A 10,270-nucleotide genomic window follows, 5' to 3' on the forward strand; every position below is an offset into this window, starting at 1 on the left:
CTGACGATGTTGTTATGAAGTCTATCAACATGCACCCAACTACAACAGCGCGTTGGTAGAATACTTTGTACTGGTATATGATTGCCTGAGCGCCCTGAGGGCAAAGACAGACCATGCAGCAGTGACATCTAGCGATCCATGTGCGAAGTGCAAGGTCGGATGTCAATGTAACTTTTGGAATAGGCCTAGTTGTTTGGCCGTTCACAAAGTACTCATAGACTGGAACATACTCGGCTGGGTGAATTTGTGAATGATTTTCGCGATTTCATTCAATAAAGTAACGTGTTACAGGATGTTAAGTCATAAAGATAATGATAGAGTCGTTGTAAAGCTGTGGTAGTGACGTCCGTGAATGATTTATTGGCTTATGTCATAATCGATTATATCTATGGATAAGCATAAATAAACAAGAGTTGACAACACAATGTGCAAGTTTTGACAACAAGTTTGTATAAACTCTGTGTGCCTGACAAAACTCAAGTATTTTACACAGATGAAGAAGCAGATAAAAGAAACTCAAAGATGTATTCTTTTCTATCGTAATTGATAATAGCAATACTGTAAATGTAGAAATTTTTGCGGTGGTTTTATGTTCGAGGTTTTTACGTTGCCAATTCACCGCGAACATTTTTTCATGGCAGTAAGAGACTACAGTGCCTGGTGCTACAGCAAACAACCCTTTTTCCGCTACCGTCAAATCCCCGCGAACTTAAATGCATTTACAGTATATCTGTAGATACATATTCTTCACCATGCGAGACTTGGCACAAGTCAGGGTTGTAGCCAGCCTGAAATCATTTTCAGTCCCCTTGATTTTGAATTTGTCCTATCGAGCACCGAAGGCATGGCGTGACGTTGTGCGTCATTTCTAGGGGGTCTGGGTCCCAGAAAATTTTTTAATCAAGACCCTCTGAAACACTATTTCCTGCATTTTGAGGTGCAAATTTTGCTTGTAGACTAAGCTGTTCAATGTAATCTGTTTTGGTGAAGAAGAACACATGGGTTTCAGTTTTTTTTATATCTTTACATATCAATTGTTGTCTGTCCCGGGGGACGGAATGGGGAAAACTTTTTTCAGTCCCCAGCTGCAAAATTCCTTCAAAGGACTGAATGACAGTTGCTTGCTACAACCCTGGCACAAGTACAAGTCATGACAACAATTATTTCATGGAAATCCTAAATTACTTACAAAGCTTACAGTTACATTTTTCTACATACAATGATACAATGTGCAAGAAAGTAAGATGCAGCAAACAAGTCAATTTTTATCTGATTGATAATATATATTAATGAATGGAATTTACCATTCAAGAGTTGGCACAATGGACAAGTTTTGACAAGTAATAATCTTGCAAAGAAAATATACTCAAAGCCTAGATGACTTACAAAGTGTATCACATGTACAAATGCAAAAAAAATTAAGATACATCCAACTAATCGTTTCTAACTAGGGGTGCACTAGTACCTGAAAAAATCAGTGGACCAAATTTTGGACCCACTATAAAATAACCAGATTATATCGGCAGGGGTTTACCCATTTTGGCACTTACCGGTTAAAAACATTACAGCGAAGTAGCTTGAGAAGAGTGCATACTTTTTAGTCATTTCTGATAAGGTTCTACAGTCAAACGTACATACATACTTTGCATGCAGACAGGCTTTTGAAACGCCAGTGGGAGTCAAATACTCCGCGCTCTACATTCCATTGTAGAAAATCCGCCCATTGTTTTGAGTGTCACCCGTTCACAAGGTTGCACAATTAGGTCCGGTGTGACAGCGATCTGGCCCCCCCCCAGCGATCTCGCCCCCCCGGGGGGCGAGATCACTAGCGTTTTCGCCCCCCTTTAGCGTTTTCGCCCCTCCCCCCAGAACATTACTCGTACTTCACGGAGGGGTCTCAAGAGAAGCTGGTTACTACATATTAGGTGCGCTACCTGATACTATACTGCACCTGGGAGTAACATAGTTTGTGTGCTACCTGGTACCTATATGGCACCTTATTGCCGTAAAATGTCATACCTTGTTCGGTGCAAACACTACATTGAAAAGACAATTTTTTTGCAGCTGACATGGCTCAGGTGGCATAAAAAACAATGCTATTGTGAACGTATAAATCAACACCGTTCATGGTACGGAATACGTCAGCTACATGTTTTCAATTTGTCACAGTATTTTCGTTCTTGTGCAGAAAACATTTCCAAAGCACTTACAAAAACACAAGTGAATAATAGTTTCTAACTATAAACACTATCTACGCGCAAGTTGATATACCTGTTGCTAAATGCTACACAAACACTGGTAAAGTACCAGTCTTAAGAAACACGGATAAATGCACCAGTTTCTAAATACTAGGAAAAAAACCCAGTCATATTGGAGGTGAAGATACCCCTTGGCCAGGTGCATACACCAAGATGTGCATTATTTTAATGAATACCTTATTTGCATATTCAATAAAGACATTACATAGTTCTTTTGTGGTCAATTCATAGTAGAGACTTCCTATTGGTTGCTTGAGGACAGGTGAATACAATGAAATATATCTTATGTCGAGACTTAGGTATATGCAATAATGGGAATACAAGGACCCAATCCTCCTTGTCAGAAACAAGTTCAACTATTGCCATGTAATTACGTTGATATTGATACTATCGATGGAGTTATGTATCAAACTCATGAAGTTATATCATTCTGAAACTGCATTTTGTGATTTATACCAATCAACTTTTTAAATGTCATGTAAACCCGTTTTTTTGGGGGGGGGGCGAAATCGCTAAAGGGGGGCGAGATAGGGGGGCGAGATCGCTAACCGGGGAGGGCGAGATCGCTAGTGATTTCGCCCTGGGGGGCGAGAACGCTGTCACACCGGCTCGTACCCATCCCTATTACTGACATTATTGATGTTGAACTTCACTTTTCATGTGTTCATACTCAATTCAAGTTTTGGCAACGTGTACATTGTATTTTGTGAAAATTTTAAATGGCGTACAAAGTGTATTCTACTATGCATACAGTGTACTTAGAAAATAAAGTACATCCAACAAGTCAATCTTTTCTGACGCAATTGATAATGTCTATAATTAGATAATATATAGAAATAGATAAAACTTTACCATGCAAGAGTTGGCATGAGATACAAGTTTTGACAACAGATATTTCATACATGACTTACAAAGCATATTAATAATAACATACATTCAACAAGTAAATTGTTTCTGACATAATTGATAACAGTTACATGTACAAATAGATACACTTTACTGCACAAGAGTTGGCATAAGGTAAAGTATTTGTAACAATTCCAAAGGACTTATAAGTGTATTCTACAAACAATACACAAGAAATCAGAGTGCATGGACATTTAAAGTTTAAAAGGGTTAAGTATGTAGTTCACTACGAACCTGTTAGGCGTCAGGGTTCCAGAGAGGTTATAAAAGGCAAAGTTAAGCCCTGTATCCAAAGTAAAATATCAACTTATATCCAACATGCAAAGAAAATTTACTCGGATGATTTTCAGCGAAGCCCTTCAATTTTCTTTCCTTTCTTTTCAGCAATTAGCTCAAATTGTGTAGTAGTTCATTATTAGAGCGTACAGCCCCCTCTTTGATAGCTTGTTAGTGACCATTGATATCAAAGTTAAGAGGTGTACAATGTAATCTGTGGGTTTTTCATTTGTACTGTATGTATTATGAATGATTGATGTACCTGCGTTCCTCACTAGTATTTCTTGTAATGACGATCTCCTAGGGAACCAAGCGACAGCGAAAAAAGCACCATGCGTCATCATGAACCATGGTGATACGACTTGATCATTTTGCGAATCCTAGAAATGTTTTAGGACTGCATTTTTAGTGACTGATTCAATGTAGGAGTGCCGGTAAACCACTTTATTGTTGAAGGTAGAAATGATTTTTACCGTATCATAATTTTCCTTAGCGAGATAAGGGTGACTTAATACAACTCTCATACACATCACCTAAAATTCATGCATTAGTGAAACAAATTCAGCAGTTGTCATGTAATAGAAGTCACTGAAGTATCCATTATTTGATCCATATGTGTTGTGATATTTAGTGCTACATTTACATTCAAATTTGACCCCCTAAATCACAACACTACATGACATAACTCAAAGCCTACAATGTGGATGAAATGTTTTGCACTAGTAGATGGTTCAAATCATACCTGACTGCGAGGTTGCTAGACAAATACAAGAATGCCAATTCTACTCCTAGTCCATATCAGGCAGTCAGGTGTCCTGAAAGAACGAACAGAATTGAACCTTTCTGACAGTGAACTAAAAAATATCGAGACATACGTGTGTATACGTAGTTTGACATCATGAATGCAGGGATAAATATTAATTGGTGTGAAAATTGAATTTAAGTTTGTTTTGGTGAAACATCATTTTGACGGTCACAAATTTAGATCTACTGCATTTTGGTTGCTTGCTTTTGTTACCTAGCACTTGTACTTTCCTCCAGGACAATTGATAGGAATCTAAGCTCTATGTAATTTGATGTTTACTTTTTCGTGCCACAAATTTTGTTACCTAGTACTTGTACTTCACTCCAGGACAATTGATAGGAATCTAAACTCTATGTAATTTGATGTTTCCTTTTTCGTGCCACAATATTTTTTACCCAGTACTTGTACTTTCCTCCAGGACAATTGAAAGGAATCTAAACTCTATGTAATTTGATGTTTCCTTTTTCGTGCCACAAATTTTGTTACCTAGTACTTGTACTTTCCTCCAGGACAATTGATAGGAATCTAAAGTCTATGTAATTTGATGTTTCCTTTTTCGTGCCACAAATTTTGTTACCTAGTACTTGTATTTTCGACCAGGACGATTGATAGGAATCTAAACTCTATGTAATTTGATGTTTCCTTTTTCGTGCCACAAATTTTGTTACCTAGTACTTGTATTTTCCACCAGGACAATTGATAGGAATCTAAGTTCTATATCATTTGATGTTTCCCTTTCTTTATGGCACAAATATGTGCATCTTAGTTTACCGAGTCATTTTCAGATATTGTTGCGCAGATAATAGAATAGCAAACATTTGACAGAAACTCACGTTATGAAGTTGAGAATACGGTCCCAGATATGCTTGTACCCCTGGCGAATGTTTTTGTTCATGACGCCGTATACGATTGGGTTCAGGGCACCGCTCACTGAGGCCAGCAAGTGGCCGACAGTGAAGGCCTCACCAGGGACATAACTGGAGAACATTCCCATGAGGAAAATGGGCAGATTGCATATGGTGTACACAGCAAACAGCATCATCATCATTTTGGTAATCTGCCTTTCGGCAGCGCTGCTGTTTTGTGACTTGCCACCCAAGACAACGCGTTGCTGTTGTTCATCTTTGTCTGCCTGATCTGACACTGTAGCAGCATTAAGCGTGATGCCTTTGGCTCTATATGGCTCATTGTTGTCATTCTCGTTTTGTTTCTCATCGCTTGATGGGGATTTTTTGCCCTGTTCTTGTTTACATGTGTCTGCCGCTGCAGCGACAAGGTCCGTGCCGTTAGGTTTACCTGGCTCTATGCAATCTTTGCCTTTTGGTCCGTCAATGCTTGATGAGGAATTGCCATCCCCCACCAATGTTATACCCTTCATATCTTTTAAAGGCTTTGTCACCTTGATGATACCTGTGCTTGCAGAAGGACCGGCGCTATCAATTTCCACTGGTACTACCTGCACTACCAAACCGGCAGAAGGGCCCTGTGCATTAGCCTGGACTCGGTTCTTACTCTTCCTCACATGATTCTGGATGAGAATGTAAAAGACGAGTGCTGCAACGTAAGGGAGCATTAAGTTCAAAATGCCTGGGGGAATCTTTGCCCAGACGTTGTCAGAATTTCCCAATGCACACCGTTTCAACTTCGGGTCGACTTTGACTTCCTCAATGAGGTAAAGAGGCAAGAAGGAAACGATGGGGACCAACCATGCGAGCAAGAGCATGACAACGAGGGCAGACGTGGAATTCAGACGTGTACTGTGGGTACAGATCTTAAAGTAACGCTGAAGAGCAATACACAACATGTGGGCCAGCGATATCCCCCACAGCACTGGGGAGGCATAGCCCATAAGCCAGCACATTGCTGCTGGGGGCTCCCAATGGGGGTTAAGGATTTGATGGATCCATAAGGGGGAGAAGAAAGTGGCGTAAAGGATATCTGCACAGCCGAGGCTGACCAGGGGAACGTTGACCAGTCTCCGTAGGGCCGGACGTGTCCAGATGGTCAGTATGGTGAGGAGGCCACCAACGACAGTTAGGACAATGGTGACTGTAGGCCAAAATTGATAATTTTAAATTGTCAAAGTGAAAAAAAGTGGTTAGACCTAGGAAAAATGTTGCGTTTCCTGTTTCAGTCCTGAAAGTAATCAGGGTCGGTAGGTAGGGATCATCTTCTCTTTTTTTTAGACTTTGGCCAATACATTTTAACAAAAAAAAAACTGAAATGCATGAGGTCAATGTCAAACTTGAATTTTGTGCAGAATGATTACAAATCTATTAATACATTTTTCCTTCATTAGAGAGGGCAAGCAGTTTTCTTTTACTTGAATAGGAAGTATACTGAATAAAAATTCTGACTGAAAGCTATGTGACTTGACTGCCCACCCTGTTGGTAAACAGGAAACATAACATTCTTTAGGCCTTAACAGGACATTACAGGCTCAATCTCATTGAAATGTGCAAAATGCTGTTGCCACGCATATTACAACTTGATATGGAGCAAATTACAGCAACATCAACTCCTTCTTTATTTCCCCATAATTTTTTACAAAAAGTACACCACATCAACTTTTGTCTTGGTTGCATGGCTTGGAAGAAATTGAATTATCACTATTAAAAAAATCGCCGTCCTCTGAGAAGACAGGAAGAATTCAATCAGCAGATGAAAATGTAACAATCAAACAAAAAATCTAGATTAGATCGTGGTATTTTATTTTACTAATCAGTAACAAATAGAATTCAAAGTAAAGAACCATGAACCATGAACTGTTCCTCACAGGCCATTACATAATTTGGGCACCCTGAAAACTAATTCACCTTCTTTGTCTTGTGCTTTTCTGATTTCATAACAGTTTTCTGCAGGCAAAGAAATAAAAACGGAGGAAACAAAATATCAAGACACCGCATTGTACAGGAAAACGGAAGACAGAAAAATAAACTTACTTCCGTTGGAGACAACAAGAATGTACTCTCCAGCAGTTGCCATGACAAAGATTGGATCTCTTCTGTCGTCCGTCGATTTGGTGCTTACAAAACAGCCCTGTATGACACAATGAAGGATTGCTGTTTACAGTAGTGAAGCCTGGAAACGAGGAAAATGATTTTACTGTCTAAGAACAAAACATGGATGTGAAATCTTTTGTCAATCATCTCTCTATGTGTGTATGTGTGAGTAAGTGAGTGATAATGAATGAGTGAGTGAATATGTGTATCTGTGAGTGTATGTGTGAGTGAATGAGCTCATTTGTATCTAAGTGTATGTGTGTGCGTTAGTAAATGAGTGCGTGAATCTGACTGCTCTCATGGAGAAAGCAGAGGAGACGGATGGAACCACAGGTAATGAGTTATCCACCTGTTGCAATGTCGAGACTCACTCACTCAGCTCCGCTTGCTCCTGAGAGGAGCATGGGGCCTCGGCAAACAGATATCCGGACCGTTCTGTCGCTGGTAGCCACCCAGGCTGCGGCGATGGTGAGGCGGGCTGTCTGCTGCAGGTCGTTGGCCAGTTGGTCCAGACAAGTACGCCTAGGTCGTCCAATGGGGCTTGGTTCTCTCAACAGGACGACATGTTCGGCAGGTGGTTCTGCCCGGGAAAGTGGCCAAAGAATCGGAGCCGGGCAGAGCAGATCTTTTGTCGAAAACAGCGAGAAATTCGTAGAAACGCTAGCAGCAGCTGCGCTCCTTGGGCAGACTGAGCGATCATGCAGACGTGCTGAGATCATATAGACCAATAACAAACTCTTTGTCCCTTCACTCAAACCACCTTAATGATATGGCGTTAGTTTTCATGAAAGAAACACATTGTTTAACAAACCCGTACCTTGGCTGTGGTTACGCCATGGCAACATGCCGGGAATCCTGAGTACGTTCTCATAGAGCCAATCACGAACGCATTGTCCCTCCATACAAACCAATATAAATAGCAATTGATGTTAGTTTTTATCAAACAAAAAACAAGACTTAGTGGCCCCAAGCTTCACCATGGCAACTACAACTGCCAGTTCAATGACCTCATAGCTAAGCAACAACTACATACGACTAGATAGTGTCCTCGAAATCAGGTCTTACACTGAAATGCAGGGATTTGTAAACTTTCTTTATTGATTATGCAAACAAGCACCTAATCAACATAATTAGCACTTCAATATATAGATCATCACTCATGGTATCTACATACCAAATATACAAAGATACTGGGAGGATAAATTTAAAATTATTATTCCATAGAACGATGTTTTCATAACGGGCCCCCTAGCGGCTTTCTATTAAAGTACTGAAGAAGAAATTTTGACTGTGATGTCAGTGGAAATTATATCAATCTGTTTCCTCAAATGAAATCTCTACAACTTTATTGAAGAATAATAAATGACATGTAAAACAATTGATGTAAGAAAAAACAATGACGCTTATACCAATGTTAATTCAAATAAATTCAGGATGCGTACAAGTGGTTATTGATTCTAACATCATTAGACGGAAACTGACTTCGCATGGTCAGGTTGATATGAACTATTATGTTATCTTTAAGTTACTATTTTATCGACTATTGTTTTTTTTAAATATCGGTTTAAAGATTTCTCTCGGTTGTTGACAGAACAATGTAAACAAAAGAACTTACTTCGTTACATGTTTAGAAACCTAAGAAACTAACGATGAAAAAAGCATTTATGTATGAACTATACAGGTGTACCAGGTACGTAAGAGCTGAAGTGAACTACTACATGTACATTGGCACAATTAATGAACAATGCTAAGTTCCCAAAGGGGTCAATAGTGACAACAGCAGTCTTCCGTAGTACAAGTGACACTGCCTTCAACAGTTCTCTTATTATCATGGCTGTGTCCCATTGAAAGCATAAAGCTTATAAAACATCGCCATTATTCAAAAGAATATTCAAAATTAAATCATCAAGTTAGGAACAAATAACGTGTGCCTTAATGATAACAAAGTTTAACATGTGACAAAATCTACTCTAATACAAAAAACAATGCATGGTTCTACAATGAGCATCCTAGAAATATCTAAAACTAACTAGAAAAAAATCAGATGGATTGATATTGATAATTTTCCAGCAAACTTAAACTACGAAGTATGTAAGATGACTGATGAGCATACAACACAAAAAAAGTAAAAATTATACATTGGTGTTGGAATATAATATTTCAAATTCACTACCAGACCAGTATCTCTCTTATGATACCACACTTGCGTGACTTGCCTCCTTGTAAGTCTACTTGTGTCCGCTAAGATTATCTTAACCTTGTTCACTTGAATGTTTTTTCTTCTCTGTCAATCCGCATGTGGTCCTTCAGAATTCCTAACCTACTGAACTGCTTGTTGCACTTCTCATACTTGCATGGTTCTTACGTTTACCTTTGTGAGTCCGCAAGTGAGACTTGAGAGAACCAATTCGACTGAACTGTCTGCTGCATTCCTCACACTTATAGGGTTTCTCCCCTGTGTGAGTTAACATATGTCTCTTCAGAACCCCCAGCTGACTGAACTGCCGGCTGCACTCCTCACACTTGTAGGGTTTCTCCCCTGTGTGAGTACGAATGTGCGCGATTTTGCTATGTTCGTCCATGTATAATGTTACATGTAAATGCTGGGCAAAACGACCTTCCATGCACGACAAACTCGCTTCTTCGGCATTAGAGAATCTAACCAACGTTAAAAAAAACGCGAACCAGTGCCCCCCCCCCCCCCCCCCCCATAAAATAAATCCAGTCCCGCTCGAAGTCAGCTAAGGAGGCTAGCATTCCTCTACGTATCAGAAATGAGCTGTAAGAAGAGATTTGGTTCCTGAGTTCTATATCTGCTTATCAGAAAGTCAGGGCCAAACCAGATCGATTATTTTTTGTGAGCCGTGTTTATTCAACCTGTGCTATACTCGAGTATCCCTAACACACGGTGCTTCTCAGTTACAGCTGGTTTACAGTTACGGGTTTGGGATACAAGGTGACTATCTGTATCAACAAGTATACAAAACAAAGAAATAGATACTGGGAGAGTCTAACTTCAAGTG

The sequence above is a fragment of the Branchiostoma floridae genome, chromosome 17, assembly GCF_000003815.2.
Source record: "Branchiostoma floridae strain S238N-H82 chromosome 17, Bfl_VNyyK, whole genome shotgun sequence".
Classification (NCBI taxonomy): Eukaryota; Metazoa; Chordata; class Leptocardii; order Amphioxiformes; family Branchiostomatidae; genus Branchiostoma; species Branchiostoma floridae.